Raw genomic sequence first — 23410 nt, forward strand, 5'->3', positions numbered from 1 at the left:
CGATTGCTACTGCCGAGTGCCATCCAATGGAAAGGTTGGAATCTTCAATACGGGAAGCGGCGCATCGAACCTTAGCAACCGTGTGTGACAAGTTTCAACTTGTTCAGTGCAGTCAGTCGGGAGTGAGCTACGGCGTGTTTTCAAGTGTGCTGTAAATCATCCTCCGTCATGACAACGCTCCGTGTCACACATCGCTTCTGATACAGCAATTTCTGTCAAATAACATGACGGTGTGTCCTCATCCACCTTATTCACCAGATCTGGCACCATGTGACTTCTGACTCTTTCCCAAAGTCAAAATGACCATGAAAGGAAAACATTTCGAATCGATTCAGGACATCGAGGCAGCCATGACAGCGCAACTAAAGACACTCCGGGAAGATGACTTCAAGAACTGTTTCAGAAAGTGGCAAGAAGGATGGCATAAGTGTGTCGGAAGTGAGGGGAAACATTTTGAGGGGGGCTAATGGCAATGCGTCTTTTGCTGTAATAATTTTTTAAAATTTAAACATTCACTGTATTGTCTGATCACAACTCATACATTTAAACAAATCATTTTCATGATACCACCATGTCAAGAAATAATCAGGGGATTTTGCAACAGAAGAAACTGAAGGAAAGCATCTCAATGAGTTTTCAAAGATCCCACGCTACATTAAGCCCCTGTCCTCTGGCACTGTGACAGGAATTGTACTGATGGCCCTATTATTAGCCATGTCTAGCTCGATACAAGAAGTTATTTATGCACAATGTGAATCATTTATGCTATTGCCACAGATAATTCTATTACCTGCCTTCCAACAAATCTATCAGCTCTAAGTAAGGCACTTAAAGCGCCCTGGGAACACAGTGGCAAGGTCACTTCTAGTTCATACGAAGGGGTGTACAGTGTTAATTCCTCCCTGAGTCTTTACCATATTGCTTGTAAGACTTAGGGGTACTAAGCCACAATACTGCAATCCCACAAAGGTTCCAGCTTCAAGACTACAGACTTTTAAGGTGTCACAGAAGCAGCTACTGACCCTGGATGGGCTCAGTGTAAGGGCCTCCTGCAATGGCTGAAAGGGCAGTAAGAGTCCTCAGACAGGGATACAAGAAACTAGAGTGACGCTTACCCTCTAGAGAAGAGCAGGACCACACAGTGGGGCCACAAGACACCGTTACAGCAGTGCTTAGTCACAGCAAATCTGGGATGGGAAACCTACAGTTTCTAATCTTTGTCATCTTCACTAAAAGCACTCCATTTTCCTGTTCTCCCAATTGACAGTGTAAGAGGCTTGGAACCTGCTAGCAAGAACAGTAAATACCAAGATGCCTTGAGCACCCCACTGTCTGGTGTGTGCCCTGGAACTTTAAGTTGGCCTCCTTCTCCTTCTCGGGCAGCTCTATGCTGTGTACTTCTGGCAGCAGCTTCTCCCTGACACACTGTCATCAAAGAACTTGGGGCAGTTGAAATCCTGGACAAAAAGGCACTGAGAATAAAAGGTAGGGGCAAGTATATTCAGAAAAAAAATTAGGTACACCTGAATGTGCGTATGTGCATATATTTTTTTGGTAGTATTTCAAAAATGTAGCCTTGAAGCGCTCTCTCTCTCTCTCTCTCTCTCTCTCTCTCTATCACACACACACATACACATCATAACAACAGGAAAACAATGCATTCTAGTTCTGCTAGGGTCAACAAACCATGCAAAATAGGCTCTGATTTTTCAAAAGTTTCTGTAAATCAGGACTACCTAATCAAGTATTACTAATTAAGGTCAGTTGATTCCTTCTGGTTACACCCCTAGACTTAGGTCTTCAGTAGCTGGAGAGAGTAGCTGGCATTTCTCTCCACCATTCTCTTGCTTTCTTAGCTTAATTTGATTAAGTGGTTCCCAGTGGCGTATACTGGCTTGTTTCCCTAGAAGGACAGCTCTCTGTATAGTTTGTGAGTAACAGACTGCAGAATACTATTTTATGTTGATGCACTATATATATTTTTGCATATATACCCAGACACTTGCTAGTTTGACAACTAGAGGTTTGGCAGTTCACGTATGTACCTCAAACACTTTCAGAACACTTGAGAGGTCTAACATGGCTTTTCTTTCTGGGGGTGGGGGAGTGTTGATCAATTTAATAGAATACATCTACATTTAAAATAAATAACTGTTTTAGAAATACCGGGGTACTTTTTCCTTGGGAGAGGTGCAGGGAAGAGAGAGCTTGGAGGTAGCCTGAACCAGCCTGAGACCAGCATACGGCAAGGGAAGCCCAGGGGGACCACCAAGGTGCACAAGTTCATTAGAATACCTTTTGGTTGTTGTCATTAGTTCTGGAAGACTAAAAAGGTTCCCTCTAGTTCAACTGTCAGTTTTTGTGTGAAAGGGTAAACTGAGTCCCCAGTGGGGACTGACCAGCACAGGGTCACCCCTCAGACACTGAGATGTGGCCCTTCCAGTGCCTGGTGGTCTCCACCATTATTACCTCAAACCAGAGGCCTGGAGCCTTCGCACCTGGGGGGTGGGGGGTGGAAACATGACCCTTCTAAAGGCAGAAATTAGCTCATTCATTCTTTCAGCAAACATTTGAGTTTCTCTCATACGGCTGGCTTTTTCTGGAGTCTATAGCAACGAACAAAATATACAAAGATCCTGGTTCTCAGGTAGTTTATATATGAGTGGGCACCTATTTTGATAAAGAAGTTCCTCGGACATGCAACGCACTTAACTTTAAATCAGTAAGCGACTTTCAGAAGATATTCTGTGCACAATTTTATGATCATGGCTGCTGAAGGCTAACACAAATATTTTCTCCAAACCTAGATCGTGGTTTCAGGAACAAACAAAACCAGATGAGTCACAATAACTGAAAATGTTGCATACTCAGTAACACAGATCAGCAACTATGGAAGACTAAAATTCGAGATTCCTGCAGCAGTGAGGGGGCAGGGTTAGCCCTTCTTCTCACAGATCACCCCTCAGGCAAAAATGCTTGTCCAAAATGGGACCAAAGAATCCTGAAGCAAGTCTTGTTTCTCCCTCCCTTATTTTCTGTATCATATTACAAAGCAAAGAGAATATCTACAGACCTCTCAAGCGAGAATTTTTTAAATTTTATTCTAGGAAAACAGAATGAATCACCACGGCGATCTAACTGAACAATATGTCATTTCTTTCTTTGTAGATAGAACCACATAGCCCTCTGATGAGCAGAGCAATCTATAAACTCATTTACAGAGAAGATAATCATTTATGAAAAAGAAATGATTACCCCTTAAAAAAAAAAAACCAACAGCATCCCAATGACTGAATCTGTCACATATGTAGACAGATTAACTGGCCCAGGTAGGGGCACCTGATGACTTTCTTGGGCTCTGTGTACTTTGGCTCCTTCCTCCATAAAAAAAATATTAAAAATTGTATTTTATGACTGCATTGGTATAAAGAAAAATATACTCCTGTCTGGGCTCATTATTATATACTAACTATTGTTATATTCATTTTTCCCCGTTTTTAAAAGACATTAAAATTAAAACATTTTTGTGGCCACTAGAAGTATCACAGACCCTAGGCACTGTGCCTAATGGATAAGTCACCTCTGAACCACAGACTCTTAATATTTAAGCTCCTCTGTATTCCAGTCATAAGTCAGGCAAAAAAATCCTCTGGGACTTTCTTGCCAGCAATGAAGATCTGCAGTAAGAAAACCATTGTTTTACCAGTTAACCAAACACCAATGAACTCTGAACTCGAACATAGCAAAGTCATCTTTACTCCATTAAAATACCATTTGTTTTTGTAATAACTTTGAGTACTTCAAGAATAATGCAGTGTATCAAATATGTATGATTTCAATAAAGCATTATTAATTTGCTAAAGGCAACAAAACTCTAACTGATTGTTACACTTAATGCTTTTAATTTTCTCTTATATTACTATTGGGTTAAAAAAAAAAGACCTGGTGTGAAATTGAAAATATAAACTTGTGAGTAAAAGTGATAACGCTATGCTTGCCAGACTGAGTTTCTTTATATATTCGTATCATTCTAGAAAACATTTCATATGTAATTGAGCAATGTTAGTTCAACATTTCAGGTCTTGACAAATACTCATAGCTTATGATTTGGTCAAAGTATGATAAATTAAAGTATTTAGGAAAGAAATAGAGTAAAATAATTGCCTAGACCTAAAAAAAGGCATATCTTCTTCCTTCCTCTGCCTTTTATCATTCACTGTGGCTTTTCAAATACCACCACCACAAAAGTGCATTGAAATTGTAAATCTTGAAGAAAAAGAAGTTAAAAAGGACAAGAAGCGCTTTTCTGGTGAATGAAAAGCATTTAAAATGTCACCTAAAAGACTGACTGACTCATTAACTAGAAGGCCAATTGCAAGAAATTACATCATGGGGTCACATGATGGTTTACTCTTCTTGACTCCATTTTTATTCTTCATGTATGTATTTTGAAGTATGCATTTTCTTTCATATTTCATCCTGTGGTTAGAATATTTGTTATTCTGTCTTACAAAATAGTTAAAAGCAAGAAAAACTCTGCCTACAGTGTACTTATATAAAAATTCCTAACAAACCTAAACTATGAATATATTAACCTTATAACATGTTTCTTAGCAAAAACAATAAAAACATCTCACTTTTATAGCTGAAGCTTTTCCAATGTCTTCACCCACAGACTCTTAACATCCGTCTTCACCTGTAGTAGAAACACAGAAAACAAGTTACTTTTTACTTAAATGTTACTTTTGCAAAATTATTTTAGTGGAACATGGAGGAGAATCAGGGCTAATTTTAAATAGCAAATGAAGACTGGATGCAAAAAGGCCAGAATTTCCCCAGGAAAATGCCACATCTATGTTACTGGTCTATAATAGACCTATGCCATAACCACAACAATTTAATTAAAAATACAAAAAAACTTACAGGATGTGGTCTTAGAAAATTACTGATTGTTTCTCCTTTCCTTGAAATATGCAGAAAAATCAAAGGAGACTTCAACTTCCAATAGCACTTAAAAACTAAGTTTCATGACTTGCTAGAAGCCAGGAAGAATTTCCTCAACCCAGAGGAGAGATGAAACCCTGAGGAGTGGAAAGAGAATGGACGCTTTCACTCAGTCTCAACCATAGTACCTCTATCTCCAAAACACAAGCCCTCCACAGGATGGGAACAACCTTCTGAGGACATGGCCCCTCTGTCCCTGAGTTCCTCTCCATGGCTGTATCCCATAATTCCTCTCACTTTCCATCTCTGTAAATAGCTGGGGAAGGTGGGGACATTTGAGGTTGCTGTTTTTCTGGTCAATATTTTTTAAAAGAAAGAACGACAGACATTTTAACGTTTGCAGAATTTTAAAGGAAAAACAAAGGTGCCTAGAAGTTTATGAGCTGAGTCTCTTCATGAAGAAAAGTTACTTGAAAATATTCCAGTTGACTGAGGGATGAATCAAAATAAAAAGTTAAGAGTGAAAAGCTGGTCACGTAGTAGTGCTGGTGGAGAGCATTAAAAGCAGGCAAAGAAGGAATAAAGTATGCTAATTATTCTTAAAATAGTCCAAATCAAGTGCAAACTTTCAAAAATTTTGAAAAAATATCTAATAAAAAACTTTTACTATAATACCTAGTCGATCAAAGCCTGAAATTCTAGATGATGTTATCAAAAATAGGGAAATGAGTGGGGGTACACAGTAAAAGTGAACCAATTGCATTTTGTATATGAGAGTAAGAAAATGCAGTTTCACTTGCAACACTAGTAACTTTTTAAAAAAACACTGGAGAGAACGAAGAAATGAACTCAGGATTTAAACTCAGTTAAGTTCAAAAATAGTAACAAATATAGGAAAGGCAGAAACAAAAATGAAAGCAGGAATTTGTGATTTAGGTATCTAAAAAGCAGTAACTGTTTCATTACAGAATGAAACACCTCATAGACAGATTTCAGGCAATCTAGTCTCAAAATCAGAGAACAAGAATTGTTAGAGGAATATATTACAGACAAGGAAGAGGTTAAAAAACTAAAAGAGTGCTATATAAAAATATCCTTGTGAATAAATTTGAACACCTTAATGGAAACAGTTTTCTAAGGTGGCATTTAATTATTAAAACTAAACCAAAACTATGAAAGCTGAAAAACTAACAAGTGTGGTTTACTTCAAGGATTAGATAATTCACAATCTATACAAAAAGCTTTCAGTATGTGGCACAAATGAGGCTCCCAATTTGTTCCACGAAGCTAACACACCTGATAATCAAATCTGATAAGACACAAAGAGAAAAAAAACAAGTTAGAGGCTTGTTTGACTTACATAAGATAGAAGAATACTAAATAAAGTGCTCAGAAAACTCAATTTCTAGTATATTAAAAATAATGATACAATAATATAAATTGGGCTTATTCTATAAAGATTCTATAAATAGATCTATTATGCTCTGACAATAATAGGTCACCAGAGATCAACACATATTCATATTTGCCAAAGATGCCAAAATGGCATGTGATCAATTCAGCACCGATATCTGATAACCTCTCAGTAACCTAGAAATAGATCATTTACCATGATTTTTAAAAAGATAAAACCAACAGACAACATTTTCATCAAAAAGTCAGGAACAAAATGAAAGATGTACACAATGCAATTGTGAGAGGAAAGGGACAAACTAAATTGCCACGATTAGCAGGTGACAAGGTGGAAGACCTAGAAAACTCAAGAGAAATATCTGAAAAATATCGTGTTGGAAATAGTGAAGATGCCAGAAGATGATATGAGAAAATAATACATAAAAAGCAATGTTTTTTGTTCAGTGGCAGCAATGACCAGTTACAAACAAATGAAAATGGAGACAGTCTGAAAATAGATCATATCCAACACAATTATACTTATAGTGAAAGATCTATATAGAAAACATTTAAAGCAATCTTTAGGATAATGCTTTCCTCATGAGAAATGATGGAAAGTACAAATGCAATTTTTAAAAAAGGGGGAAAAAAACATAATCTAGCCAGGAAATTCAATATGAGGTAAACCAATGAATTTATATTTTTGGTCTGTAGGTGAACTACCATTACCGGAACATGATAATAGCAAGAAAGGTTTACAATCAGCGATGCTTATTTATAGGTGAATACTTGAGGACCTTGGAGGCTGTTCTATAAATCCAACATAGGATTTTTAGGAAAAAAAAACCATTAAGGATATTTGATTATCCAGCCTTCAGTGCAAAATCCACTAATACATTACCCTCGACATTAAATACAAACAGAATTTTATGTAAAAAAAAAAAAAAAAGAAAGAAAGAAAAGAAAGGAAACCACTTCATTACACTTTTGAAGGTTGGGGGAATGTAATAAATGGCCAATGATGTTATATCTTTGAAAAGAAATTGCTGATTGCACTTTACTGAATCATAGTAAAATAGGTCACGTTTTATTGCTTTTGGCCAGAGAACAATGCTAAAGTTATAGTCTGGAGTACGTGCAAGGTGATGTTTAAAATAAGTTATATAGACAAAACACAACTAATGTGAAGTTTGAGGATAAAAATAAATAGAATGTCAGGGTTGGTTTTGTAAAAAGGGTACATCAGACCAATACGTCACCATGTCCTTTTAGCTACAGTGTCTAAAATAAGCTTATCTTCAATTTTAGACAATAGAGTGCAAAGAGAGACTAAAAGCTTTGTGTCCCTGACATTAAATACAGGATCAATTCTAGTTATTACAGAATGCATATTAATGAAAATTACCCACGAAAGGGACCCGCTTTGCTTTTAACATATAGGACAAAATAAAAGGCCTGTTAGCTTTGAAGGAACAGCATACCCAGGGACTAGGCAAAACAGCTTTTAATGGTCTGAATTAGGTGTTGTTTAGACAAAGAATGATTTAAAAGTCATGTCTGATAAAAACACCTCTACTTATAATAATAACTGTGCAAAAATCCAAATGATAAATATTTCCCCTAAAATGTAAATTATTTGAAATGCAGGAGCCCCCCTCCCCCGCCAGATTGTTCATAAGCACAAAATGTGTTATGTTTATTTCCTGGGTAAAACACTTGGACTTCACAGAAAAAACCAGGTGAGGGTAGAAATCCACCAGGGACGACCAGAAATCATAGACCAGTGTAGACTGTAATGTAGTAAGGGTAACTACTGCCAAAAAAGGACAAATTTCCCAATGTTTCTCCCATAGGTATCTAAAAGTAGTCTTTAAATCAGTAACAGAGATGGTCAAGTAGGCAAAAATAAAGTGTTTTTGAGGGGATACACAATTTGATCATGTAAATCCAAAAGGAATCTCTGTGTTTGAACACGAATCCTGCTTCTGCCCCATACCTGCCACCCTGCAGTGCCACTTCACATCTGTCCATTCTGATCAGAGAATGCTAGGTAACTTGTGGACTCTAGGTCCACTGCAACACAAAAATCACTTTTGCGCTTTTGCACCTGTCCTTCATTGGAGCTGCCTTGTTTTCTTCCTAGACCACAAATACGCGAGCAAAAACAGCTAGTGTAATACAGACCTCCTTAAACTGGCTGCTGAAAGTGGACAGAACAATACCCGTTATTTTAGAAGCCCAACCAATGTCCATCTACCCTCCTTCTGGCAACTATACCAGCCTTTCCCTCCTTTTCCCTACTCCCAGCCCATGTGCTCTGAATGACATGAGGCTAAGCCATTCATCATGTTTCACCCCTTGATTACTGTGATTGGTTCATGGATAGGCACAGGGCTCAAGCCACCAATCAAGGCCAATGAGACCTAATTTAGGGTATTTTGTTAAAATTACTAGGGAAACTGACCTTTTCTTGTTTCTACTAGACACTACCAAGAGAGGATTTAGAGGCAAGAGCTGCTGCAACCAACCTGCATCTATGTGGGGCCTGAAAATGAGCTAATATAGGGGAATCTACTCTAATAAATTGTGTGCTATTGAACTATAAAGTGGACTTATACATACTCCACTGTGACTTGCTTTCTCCCACTCACTATTTTGTGAGATTCCTCCATGTTGCTTTGCTAACTATGTAGAGCACTTGTTTGCACTGATGGACAGTATTTCACTGTGTTTCATTGGATACTTTGTGGTATATTTATACACTCTACTGTTGAACATTTGAGTGTTTCCATTTTCTCCCCTATTACAACTGAGTATTTAGGTTCTCTTATAACCCCTGATTTGATGTTTCTACCTTGTATTTACCTGAATTGGAACTGCTGGGTTATTTATCATACACATGTTGAACTTTTTTGGGTAATGCCAATTTTTTTCTCCAAGAGTAATTGCACCAATTTACACTCCGCCCACAGGATATGAAAGTTAATTTTGCTCCATATCGTGGCCAACCTGATACTATAAAATTTCAATTATAGCCATTGTGATGGATGAGAAATGGTATTTTTGTGGTTTAAATTTGAATTTTCCTAATTACTAATGAGGGTGAGCATATTTTCATGTGTGTGCTCATTCATATTTCCTTCCCTATGAAAAACTTGCTCATGCATTTTGCCTAGTTTTCTATTGAATTATCTTTTTCTCATGAATTTGTTGGAGCTCTTTATATATTCTCCAGTATATCAATCCATATGTCTGTTATGGATTATGGTTTATCTTCAGTCTCCCTCACCACAAACAGAAGTTCTTAAATATGTAGTTACAGGTGTCTCTTTATGATGTAATGATTTTTGTGTCTTGTTTAACAAATTCTTTCCCTACCCCAAGGACTGGAAGATATTCTTCCACATTTGTTTTAAAGGCTTTATAATTGTGTATTTCACATGTAAGACCTTGACACATTTGAAATTGATTACTATGTATGCTGTGAAGTAGGGATCCATTTTCATTTTTCTCATAATCTATGAGCCTGGTATCCTTCATTAACATTCTTTCAACCGATTTGTAATTCAGCTCTGTCACATATCAAGTTTCTATAAAAATGTGGGCCTATTTCTGTTTTACTGGTCTAATTGCTTATCTCTAGTCCCAAAATCACACTGTCCAAATTCCTATGGCTTTATAACAATACATAGAACATCTCTTAATCCTTCTGTTTCTTCTTTAGGACTTTTTGTGTGTGTGTGGCTATTTCTGGATCTGTGTTCTGCATAAACTTTAGAATTAACCTAAGATTCACCAAAAATATGTTGGGATTACATTGGATCTATATTTGGGAGAATTAACATCTGTACAATAATGAAATTATCTATGAACATGTTATCTCCCCTCCATTTATTTGGGTCTTTTAAAATCATGTTTCAATAAAGTTAAAGTTATTCAATTTTCTATACATAAAGTTCTCACAGATTTTTCATTAGATATATTTCTAGGAACCTTATTTTTGTTAGTGGAGAAGATACCTTTTTAAAAAGCATCCTGATTCTTCTAGAAAGGCTATTAACTTTTTAAAAAATTGTATTTGTAAATATAAAGAAAAGTTGCAAAAATAAGAATATAAAGAATAACTTTTTTTCCTAGTTCATTCTTGTCAAAAGTTTATTGATCACATTAGTTTTTTTCATAGAATCAAGTTTTGGTTCTGGGATGCTATATGTACACATAATTGTTCAGATATAAACAAGAAAATCCACCAGCTACAGAATTCACAATAGAAACTGGTTGACCAAAGTAGGAGACAGGCAGAGAATTTAAATTATGCAACATTTCAGAATAAGATTGTCAAACAATCACATGAATTATTCATTCATGCAGGTGATTACTTAAATATCTCAGACTCGGTTTTTATTTATTAATTTAACAAGTATTTAGGTTCTCTTATGTACAGACACATATTTCTATTCTCATAGAGATCTCCAAAGACAGATATAATCTATAGTTTTTCTTGCAAACTGAAGTCAATTTCTATTTCTAATCTGATATCTCTAATTGACCATTTCTTGTTTCAAAAGAAATCCAATGTGTCTCAACCACTTAAAAACAAACAAACAATCAAAAAACCCTAGAATTTGGAAGTGGAGACCATGGAGAAGCAGTACAAATCTTTCAACAGCTAGTATTCATTGGTTTCCTAACCAGTAAAAATACTAGTTTTACCCATAATTTGGGTAAAATACTAGTTTTACCCATTAAATTGCATAGTGAATACCTGATATGTGCCAGGCATGGGGTTACAAAGTAAGTAAATCATGGTGTCTCTGAGGAATGCATCTCATATTACAAAATGAATGTGTTCTTGGAAAAACTACATACATCGGCAATTTTTAATAAGTTGAATTGTTTTCAGTGGCATTTTAAAAGAAATATTAGGGAAAGTTTGTCAAAATGAAGACTCTACCCACTCAATCCTGATGTTATATCGGATTTGCATATCTCTTCAGGCATTGCATGCTGCACAAAAATAAAATTTATGAATGAGTTGAGTTTTTAAGACAAGCTCAGTTTTTAGTTTATATCCATTCCTGGGTTCCACAGGATCACGCACCAATACAGGTTTAATTGATTTATACATTAAGATATATACTGGATGATTCCCAAATCTGGGCTATATTTCATGGTAAATGGGCTGTGAATTTTTAAAAAAGAACACCCAAAGCAGAACACAAAACCTCTACACACCAGATTTTGATGGCCCAGAACTTAAAATTTGCCGTTCTCTGTTAATTTTTTTAAAGAGACCAACAATTGGCATGTAATTGCTTGACAAAGTATTGTTAATTCTAATAGTTAATCAGAGATTAGGGGTTCCAGTCGGCGACCCCTTCTTTATATTCTTTTGTATGTCCATCTCTTTCCATCCTTAAAAAATAAAATAAAAGTCGGCCTCTTAATAAGAAAAGCTGGTCAAAAAGAATGGAATTCCAACACCATAGTTATTTATTTTTTCATGCTAGAGAAGATACTGAGCAAAAAACGTGAAGTAGTGAATGTCTCTTGAATGAATGACACTAATTAAAGGCACTCGAATTACAAAGAAAAATACTAAGCCTCTGCCCAAGACAGCACTGAAGGAAGGTTTACCAGTGAACAGATTGGACGGTAGCTAGATTGCAAATGCTATAATACAGTTAACAACACTTTCCTAACTCCCTTTCCTATCACGCAAGCAAGCTGAGCTAATCCCAAAATGCCTGGAATGCATACAACATCAGAGCACCAAGGATGTACCAGGCACAAGTGCTGTGGAGCCAGCAGTGATGAGGACAGAGACAGACCTTCCCCTTACGGAACCTGCAGCCAGTGAGGTGGTGGGGGAGGGCATGTCACAGATTTAGCGAGCAACAAGGCCCAGCGGCAGTTTTGGTGACACAGCATGCCCTCGAAAGCATAAAAAGAATACAACTCTACTATGAAAATTTGGGGCTCAGTAGTATACCAACGGAGGAATATTATGGGTAAGGCAAGACTTTCCAAAGATCCTCAAGTCCAGATGCCCACTTGTTAAATTAAATTATACCACAGGTCCAAATCTCAAAATAGAAGATATAGTGCCACTGTCACAATCACCTGTCTTATCACCAGATATAAATAATGAGATGAAAGGTGACTATGAAAGTTAAAGTTTTAGCAGATTCTGTGCTTAATAAAATGGAGGAAGCCACCGAAATGCATGAACATTTCTAAGCAGAAAAATGTTATAAGCAACACCTTTTATAAATTAGAGTCCAGGAGCTTCTTTCAACCTAGATTAATAACTTTAAGCAATTCAGACGTGTTAGCAAGCATCAAAAGTGAACAACACTAATCAGTAAAGTGAAACTCCCTAAAATGAAGAGAATTCAGATGACTGTGGTTTTTAAAGTTGGAACATCTCAGACGTAAAATAGATTTGTGATTGCCTGCTTATTTAATGGTGAAGTACTGATTTTTTTTTTTTTTATTAAGCCAGGCTTCTATAAAAACACTACCTTTATTCAGGCAACATATGGAAAAAACTGTTACATCACTTTAGAATGTTATATTTAGAAAGGTAATTTCCTTTCACTGAAGGCCTTTTTTTAAAATGAAAACTTTCCACATCAGTCAAGAAAAACAGGCTTTGACATATCAGTTTTTAAAAAATGAACTACCAAATACATCACAGAGTTTTTACTTAACATCCATCTTGAGGATATTTCAATGACCTTTCAGGTTCAGGGGAAAAAAAGGAAACATGAACATGGCAGGCAGACTTCCAATAAAACATTTTACAGTTCTTACCAAACAGTGATTTATTCATCTACACGTTCCTCACCATTATAGCAACTAGTACTTCCTGGTTTTGCTAATGTGGTCTGTTTTTACTTCTCAAAAGGGGGGAAATGCTAAAATTGAATTATGTAGCCCATGAGGAAAATAGGAAGGTGATAACCGACATATGCAAAGAAACCTTGTCATTTTAAATCTGTACTTGAGAAAATGAGTTTTCTTTTTATTAAATGTGTCATTAGCATATGTAGTATGTGCTTACACATTTATTTTTCTGATTTAAAAGGTTCAAACTTAAGATGAATGTCATTTAAAAAATAGTTCAGGGAGTCTGAACTTAACAGATCATCTTTCATCTTTTCTACATAATGTTTTTGGTTTTCTTCAGAGAAAATGCCTAGAATTTTCTTCACTCTATCTTGCAAGTTTAGATTATCTTACAACATATGGTTTATTTATTTAATAATTTATTTTATTTAGAATAAGTGTATGTGGTTTCTAGTTTTTAATACCACAAGCAGATTAATATTTCTTCAGATTCTGTTTCTGTGCATATTTAGCCCTTGGGTATAAAACCTAGAACAAAGGTCAGGACATAGATATATCAGAGAAAACATATTGCCACAAATTTCTCTATGAAACTGAAATATGGTACCTATGAAAAAACTGAAATATAGTACCTACTGCTATAAAATTAGTTAGAATTGCACTCTTCGATCTAAATGTTCAGCAAGAACAGATATTTGTTTAGCATCCATTTCCCCCATTAGACCACAGGAGGCCCCATTATTTTGTGCATGACAGCAACCCCAATGCTCAGCACATGGTGCTTGCTTACAAAGAATTATTACAAGAATACTTGAGTGAAATGTGCTTACTAGATAGGTATTTTAGGCAGAGTTATAAATGGGAAGAGTCCAGATGATATACCGAGGGTGCCAAAAAAGTGTATACACATTCTAAGAAAGGAAAACTATATTAAAATTGTAATACTCAATATATATCGATAACAAAAGATGAATACAAGCCATATCTGACTTCCGCAATTACAAGAGGTGCTCAAAGTGGTTCCCATCAGTGTCCAGACACTTCTGATTATGGTGAACTACTGCTTGAGCAATGTTGACCAAAGTGTCCACTTGTGTACATTTTTTGGCACCCCCAATGTAAATGTTGGCAGGACAGATCTTTTAGAGAAGAAGGGGTTGAAAATACTGGAACAGAGGAAATCATGAAAAAATATCCCTGAAAACACAGGAAGAAGTTGGACCCAGGGTCCAGGACAAGGCATTAAATGAGGTCAGGACACTTTCGCTGTTATGACAAGAGGCAGGCAGGCGACAGTTATTAGATTTGATGGCAAGCAGTGACCAGTGTGTTCTTGGGTGATTTCTATTTTATCTGGGAAGTAACTGACAATATTACCTTCTGAATGTGATGGGCAAGAATGTGTAGTTGGAAAGATTAGGGACGATTAGAATTAAGTCATCTGGAAGAGACGTGTACGAGCTGACTAGAGAAAAATAGCAAGTCTGTCAATATCACACTCTGTCATCAACCACCGGGTGATAGTTCTTTAGGTGGGATGTTGGCCTGGGTGCTTAGCAGAGAGCAGGTAGGATAGGAAGTAGCATCATAAGAAAAGCCTTGGCTTTGGAACCAGGCGACTTGGGTCCAAGGCCAACCTCTGCTAGTACTGAGTTGTCTAACTTGGAGGATCAGTTCATTTCTTTAGGCCTTAGGTGTTGCCATTTGTCAAATGACAGGGTGGCATAAGAACCTGCAAGGTCCCTCTAGCTCTACAAGGGCCAAGTCTTTCTAAAAGAACCAATAAATTAATCTAATAGCAGCAAAATTCATACAGAATAAAAATTTAGAACTGGACAGAAACCATTTTTATTGCCTTGGTCCATGACTTTATTACTTTCTATAACAACACGGATTACATCACGACCTCCCCTCTGGTCTACCTTAAATCCTACTTCTATCCTGTCATCTATAGGACAAACATGACCATGTGATTTCTTTGCTTCAATCCTACAAAAGGTCCCTGCATTGCTGTCTGAATGAACCCAGACTCCTCAGCCCAGCCTAGAAAACACTTTGTCACCAATTCCTACCTCACTCACTGCTTTGCCGAAATACTAACTGCAAAATTGTTCTTCAAAAAAAGAGAAAGAGAGGATTTTTCTCTATGAAAGCATGAATAAAACAAGGGTTTTTCTAATCCTCTAAACATACCTATCACAGAAATTTGGGCCAAGGACTTCTCAGCAGCAATAGTGAGAACTCTGTGGCTGAGTTAAAATATACTAAAGTGAATTCCTTTTCACTTTTCAAGGGGAGTACAATATAAGTTAAAGCCTTCTCAAAAGAAATGGGCTTTCCAGAGGAAGTGAAGAAAGAATATAAATAACATTACCCCATTCATTAAAAGAATGGTATTCAATGATGTTTACACAAGTGGTTCTCACTCTTTAAACTTAAGTCTAAATATATTTTAAAAGCTGTATGTAAAGTAGTAATTTACTGAAGCCAAACCACAAAGAAATTTTAGGAATGCACAAGGTTATATAATTCCATTCCCTGCTACATAAAGAGAATTTTAATAGTTTCTATTTCGATCATCTATTGACTAATTGTTACTTAGAAGAATTATGGAATGTAAAATAATTTGAAAAATTAAGTTTCAGTCCAATTAAGTTTCTAGGTAAGAGGCAGAAATGTAGCCCCTAACCACTGATCAATCATTGTTACAAAAGAGGTACCTGGAAGGGGCAGCCTCTACCTGGTGACTAAAACTCCCCATTTTCTTGCTCTCTTAAAAACCTTATTTGCCTTCATTTTAGGAATCATACTCTAGCTGTGTATGCTAGAGTATGACTTGCCTCTCCCTCTCAGCAAGAGAGAGGGAGAGGCAATGACAAGAAAGGTTCAAACAAGGGTCAATGAACTTTAACAGAAAGGGGAGACTGCTTCTGGCTGAGGAAGCGTCCCAGAACCTTCTGTATAAATGGGGTGGAGGGAGGGCAATACGAACAGTCTTCAGGAAAAAGTTGGGAGATGGAAGGAAAGACATTCGAAAATAGTGGGAGATCATAGGAAAAGTAGAAAAGCATAAATGGTTCAAGGACACTTAGTTGAAGGTAACTTAGTTGGAGCTAGGGTGTTGGTGGAATACAGTAATACTACCACCCTCTATCTAAAAATTAACAAATTTAAAAAGTATTTGAGGTTAGAAAAGAAAAATTCTCAGCAATTCAAGATCATCTGTCAATATCAACATTGTCAAGAATAATGCTTTCTTAAGGGCTGGAAAGTATTCATAGATATTCTCACTCCTTTCATGGAAAAAAGAAAAAGAATGGGAAAGTTCTCAGATTATTCAACAAACAAAGGCCAAAACAGGAAACTCAATGGACTAAACAGAATTTATATAGCTAAAAAATTTTTCAGTAGGCTGAAAAATTTAAGCCAAGAAAATCTCCAGAACATACAGGGAAAAAACAGAGAAGGAAAATATGAAAGACATGGAGACTTGATTCTAAATGATCCCAAATCCATACTGGAATTCAAACTGAATAGTGAGTAAATATTAGTGAGGAGGAAATACCCTGAGCTAGAGAAGACTTCAGATCATAAAGGCCAAAAAAAGGATTTATGAAAAAAAGATTTTAGTGAAAAATTAGGATGAAGGATAAAGCAAAAATTCCTAAAAGCTTCAAGGAGGTAGAGAGAGACAGACAAACACACAGTCATACACACACACACACACACACACACACACACACACACACACACACAAAACTAAGTGATGAGAATCAGTCTAGCACCAGACTTACTGGCTACACTAGATTGTAGGTATCAGAGGAGCAATGCCTTCAAAGTTGAGGAACTATCATTTTGAATCTAGACTGAAATTATCAATCAAGTATGAAGGTAAAGTTAGGCATTTTCAAACATGCAGTAACAGAGCTCACCATCCATGCATATTATATGTAAAAAGTTACTGAAGGGTACTAATCTACCAAATGAAAACAGGAATCTAAGGAAGAGAACAACATGGAATGCAAAAAACTGTAGAAGCCACAGATAATGCAAAAGTAGAGTGTCTATAGGAAAATGAAACCACTGGAAAAAATCTCCTTAAAGCAGCAAAATTCAGTGATCCATGATGGACCTTCTTTCTCTGTGGATCTTATATCACATGGTTCCACAGTGAAAAATATTTGTACACTGGCTTTCGATTTTTAGAAACAATCCATAGAGAAAACAGGCATTCACAGTTATGCTGTAACAATAAGTATAATAAAAGTGTTAAACCACGATACCATTAAAAAGCAGTCTACCACATTGGGAAGTTGTAGGTATAGCCAGTCTAGGGGGTTCCCGGACGTGGGACTTTCAGTGCTAAAACTGGGAAAGTCCTGGGTAAACCAGGACTAGTTTGTCACTTTAGTGACAAAGGAGGAGCACTGAATGAAGGATGCTAATATCCTCGTTTTTTGCAGAGTACAGGTTCAATAGATGCTTTCGGGAAGAAACAAGCTGGCGACAGTCAACATTAATACCAACTGTTAGCAGGAGCTGCACTTGAGGAATGAGTTTTTTATGTTTGATTTCATCCCCTTCCGAATGATCTAGATTTTGTAAAACAATACATCCCCTTAGAGAAGAATAAGTCAACCCTGATTCATTAGGCATCTAACTTCTAAGAAAGAAAATGTTTCAAAATGAGAAACACCAAAGGCTCCAAACATGGCACACTAACCAAAAATGATTAAACAAGGGATTTTTATCTAAACTCTGGTTTGAAAGCAAAAGTATAAACAAAATCAAGGACAGGAAGGTCTGTTCCCTCGTCCAGGGGCAGTGTCTGTACTCTTGTGAAGAATGGATGGTCACAGGCAAGGACAGGAGGAAGTTCTCAGTGACCCAAACAACAGGACCAACTGAGCCAAATTAATCCCGTAACAGGCCATTAGCTGCTACGCTGGGTACACCAGTGGTCCTGGTCCATCCACGTCCACGCTGCTCAGACATGCTGCTCCCTCTCTGTGTGACTATTTATATATAGTATATGTTACATAATGTATAATTAATCTAATATCTAATACATGATACATAATATATATTACACTAACTTTTTAAAAAGCAGTGAATCACATGTATGATCCCACTGTTTAATGCCAAAATTGTTACTCATATAAAAACTCAAAATAGGGCTTATTTTCATGAGCATTAACACTTTGAAGTGTGTCTATGAATGACCCTAAAGAGGGATTCATACCTATAGATAATTTTTCTTTTTTGGCTTTAAAGAGAGCCCAAATCTTAGGTATGCTGATCCACAATTATTTGCACAGGAAGCCATTAACTTATCTACAAATGATAACACAACCATGAAAGATAGTAGTTTCATTCCCTTCAACTTAGGAATGCTCTCTGTGAACACCCAACATAAATGACATTATTTTAAACTTAAAATAGAAAAAGCCCACAGTCCTGTCTTCTGTAAATCCCTAACTACCAAGCATGTAATCAAAATCCATTTTGTACAGTGCATGGAACTGGGGGCTTTTGATGGGTGTCTGCCAAGTCAGGGCACATCTATCAAGGGTTTTTTTTTTTGTTTTTTTTTAATTAGTTTCAGGTGTACAAAGCAACGTGATTGACATTTACACTCCTTAAAAAGTGATAACCCCCTTCCCCAATATACTATCCCTCTGACACTGTACATAGCTGTTACAATACCATTGACTATATTCCCTATGTCGTACTTTACATCCTGTGACTATTATATATATATACACACATACATATGTATATATATCATTATAATTGACATTCAATATTATTCTACTTCAGCTTCAGGTGTACAGCGCAGTGGTCAGGCGTCTACACAGTCTATGAAGTGGTCCCCCTGATAAGTCCAGTGCCCACCTGGCAGCCTACGTGATCTTTACAACATTATTGACTATATTCCCCATCCCGCACTTCACATCCCTGTGACTATCTTGTGACCACCAATTTGCACTTTCTAATCCATTTACCTTCTCCCCCATCCTCACCCCTTTCTATCTAGCAACCGTCAGTTTTTTTTTTCTCTCTCTCTCTTTCAGGTTTTCTTATTTTATGATACACTTGACATTTTAAAAACATACCTGAAATCAGGATGTAGCTTCCAATTAACGTGCACATTTAACGTGGCTAAGTTTACTTTAGCTGCCGTATAAAGCTGTTAAACCAATTGTGTATCTTAAAATTCCCAAGCCTAGAAACCAAGAAAATCCAAAAATGTCACATTCATAACCCATTGGAAATGGATATGATGATGACTAACATGTTTGAACCCATAGGAAGGAATTTTTTAAAAAATGTAGCTCTAGATAAGTTGAGCCACTAGGCCTACAAGTGACGACACTGAGATTAGAAACGTTAAAAAGGACAAAATTAGACCTAAACAGACACGTTTCCCAATTCTTTCAGAGCTACTCCTTACACATAGTTGATCCACAAAGAAAAAATACAACAGAACTGTGATTCCTCTCAAATGTCCATCCATGGCTTTTATATTTTTGTTTTAATTATAAGACTTCTAAAATTCTCATTCAATTATTTCAGGGCATTAAAACATTTCAATGTCATTTATAAAAAGCAAAATTTGTAGTACATAAGTCTCCACAACTATCCAAAACAAAATTTTTAAAAAGCGGTAAAAGCTGCCATTTACTTGCTCTCCAGGAGTAAACTGAAATGTACCGGAATAAATGTAATTAAAGAAAATAAAACAGTTGTGTGAGATTCAAAGTATTCTGTTGTAAGCCCTTAAGTGGTAGGAACTGTATCTGCCTACATTTGCATTTCCTTTGATTCACAGTGACAGCTCTATTGAATATCTGAATTAAACAGGATTGAGAACTAATTATTTTTCCAGGGGAAGTCACTCAACTACTATAAAACTTGGATTTTTTTTTTTTTTTAATTTCTGCATCCAGAAAAAAATTCTCCCAATTCTTCTTGGAAAGATAGCATCCTATAAATTCCTACCCACCCTACCCTGAAGTCGGTTACAAACCACAGAACTTGTAATCCTCAGGCAAAGATGCTGGTACTTGAATAATCCAAAAGCACAGAATTGATGATATATCTCTAAGCATTCACTGTATTCTTTACAAAATAAAGATTTATTGTTCAATTGTTCCATAACTTCATTACTTTAATGGGTTTTCCCCTAAAATTAGGTTTAGAGTCTAGAACTGAATGTTAAAATTTTCCATATATCTAAATTTAAGCCATTTGATCTAGTGATGGAGAAATTGATTTATTCTTTCAGTTAAAATACTTAAAATGTTTATTTCTATTCACTTTATTTAAAAAAATGCTTTATCCCACAGCTAAGTTTTAGGCCTCTATACATTTTTCAGGTTTGCCTTGAATGTGGTTCAATTACGGAAGTTGACAAAGCAACAGATAACTTACTTGAGGGCATATTATGGGCCTTTTGGTTCCCATTCTTTTTCTCTCCAACTGCTATTTAAAATTTCATTAAATCCATCAAGTTTACCTAGACTACCCTAGGCCACACATTTTCCTATACTATAAAATCATGTTTCTACTTATTATTCTCTACCACTCATGTGGCCATTTGATCACACACTTCGTTTTATTTTAAAAGGCATCTAGATTAGTTGATCGTTTCTCCTAAATGAAACTAAAAACCAGTCTGATGGTCAGACAATCTCTCCCACGCCTCCTAGTTACTCACGGCACTCAATACAGAAGTAGTGGGACCCCACACAGGGACCAGCACATAGTAGGTCCTCATATATCATTGAATGGGTCAGAACATGCCGTAGCCATCAGTATGCATTCAGCAGTCCTCTATTCTCAGAAGGGAGAAATAACTAGATCTGATTTTTAATATTGTGCTAGATATTGAGAATTCTCCCAGCCACATCTACCCAAGTAAAATGTGATACCATCAGAAATTCCCAAGGACATCATGGATAGTTTTCTTTCATTACCACCTTAAACTTGAATTTGTATGTTGTTGTTGTTGGAAGTTTAGGCTGCTTTTTATTTTATCTCACAAAAACTTAAAATTAACAATACAGGAATATCATTTAAAAATGAGGAAACATGTATTTATGGTATATATTATGGACACATATTATACTAAAACAGGACAGTCCCATCTTTCCAACCCTGATACCTCCATCCTCTGGTACTCCTGAACCCTCCTCCCTCTCCTAGTGGCTAACCCCTAACCACTCTCTTAAAAATACCCTTTACTCTCTTCCATTCTTGAACTTTGCAGCTGCCCAGGAAAAGACCAACACTGGGTTAATTTCCATCTTTCTATTTTAACCTATATATCTCTGATTCTGGAAATTGATGAAAAACCACACATGCATAATGATACCATGATAAATCCATGATTGTCTTCCTTGGTTGCATTCTTGATGCTCTTCAACCATGTTTTGACTTTATTTTTCAATTGAATATTAATTGAACACCTACTGTGTGCCAAGGACTGTGCTGGGATAAGCTGTCCCTGCCTTTATCCTTGGTCAGCCCATTCCGCCGCTGAAATGACTGAAGCACAGGCTTCAGAAGCTCCAGAATCTTTATTTACAGCTTTAAGCAAAGCCTTCAGACTTGCATCTCCGATGACAGTCACTTGGCTAATACCCAGCAGCATACAGCCCCACGCCCTACCTGATCCTTGCCAGGCCTACTCCAACGCTTGCAGGCCTCACACTGCACGAGCTAGCGATGCTGTACTGGCTATGGCCACCTCTGCCATGCCTTTCCCTGCTCTTTCCTCTGCCTGGCGTGTCACAACCACCTTTCCTCACCTGGTCAACTCCCTCTCAGCCCTGACCTCTCAGCCCTAACACCAATGACCTCTTCTAGGAGGGCAACTGAACAGTGCGTTTCCAGACAATGCTGTAGCTCTGCCTCTTCATTACACCTGTGACCTCGAGGGCAGAGACCGTGTCTCATCTGTGGTACCTCGGGCCCAGAATCACTACTCAAAAATGTGAAAGTCAATTAGGAGTCTTCAAAGGAAACCCAATCCATTCTTTGCTTGTTCCCAGATGTGAAGTATATTCTTCAGCTTAGTAAAAATAAATGAATGCTGCTTAAAAAAAACCCACAAAAAAGCATTGCATAAGGCATTTGCATAGAATAGTTTAAAAGCCTAAACAGGGGCAACCTGTTCGGGACCCGCTCTCGTTCTGAGAGCTGCGACTCTTTACTCTTTCCTTTTAATAAACTATCCTCTTTTACAACTCCGCACCTCTCCTTGGTCTGTGCTTCCATTCTTCAGTTTCACGAGACACGATCCCGGCACAAAGAAAATATCCTATATCTGCACTATACTTTTGGTGCAAATACCTGCCAAATCACCAAATGTTTTGGATGGCTAATAAACCACCCTTGTGCAACTTGGGGTACTGTAGCAATTCCCTAATTAAGCTGCCTGATACCACAAACATCAAAACTCTGGACCTACTTAGCCAAGTGACAGATCCAAGCATTACAGCTGCCAAAGCCAGACTCAAGTCCTTCTATACCTCAAGAACAGCTATTTTGCAATCTGTTCTCTCATAGATGGACAGGAGCACATGGAAATTGGATGTGTACATACTGACATAGGTCATGAAACGCTTCAGCTCTCGGGAATTATAGATTCCACTTTCATCTTCTCTGTAAATCACACTGCTCTTTGTATCTGATATGGAGACAAGGTGTATATAGGGTTCTCATCTAAATGGTCAGTGTGATGTGGACTTGGATACCTGGCTCCTTCTGTCACCAAACACCCTTCCCTAAATGACAGCCAAATTGCAAACTTGGGCTCCTCGATTCCCCTAAAGTTGTGCCATATAAATGTGCCCATCGAGAAATTGGAGAAAATCTACTTGGGTATCACAACTCCAAGTTCTTTTCAGTGATCTCTTACCATTCTGCTTTTAACCCATTTTCCCTCTCCAAGGCCACTTTCAATATGTGAAACTCCCAGGGAAGTTTCAGAGGAGGGGACTTTCGGGCCCAAGACAGGTGACCCCAAAATATGCCACATAGGCACATCGATTACTTTGCATTAAAGCTATTTGACAAGCAGCCGGTGCCAGAAAAGCACATGGACACTCCCTCGTCTCCTTGAATGCAGGAAATAAATCTCCCATGGGAAACGTGTCCTCCCCACACCTGGAAGACACTCCCTTACCACTAAAGTTAAGTAACTCAGAGCCAAGAC

General features: G+C 37.1%; 1 protein-coding gene across 1 annotated transcript in view; it reads right to left on the reverse strand.

The window, feature by feature from the left end:
• The window catches only part of PLEKHG1 (pleckstrin homology and RhoGEF domain containing G1), a 214113-nt gene that overhangs the window by 151622 nt on the left and 39081 nt on the right, over positions 1 to 23410 (reverse strand). The window contains exon 2 of the mRNA XM_081044592.1: positions 4638 to 4696. The gene's annotated coding sequence lies outside the window, so the exon portion shown is untranslated. The remainder of the gene's footprint in view (positions 1 to 4637; positions 4697 to 23410) is intronic.

Source organism: Rhinolophus hipposideros, assembly GCF_964194185.1.
Source record: "Rhinolophus hipposideros genome assembly, chromosome: 3".
NCBI lineage: Eukaryota > Metazoa > Chordata > Mammalia > Chiroptera > Rhinolophidae > Rhinolophus > Rhinolophus hipposideros.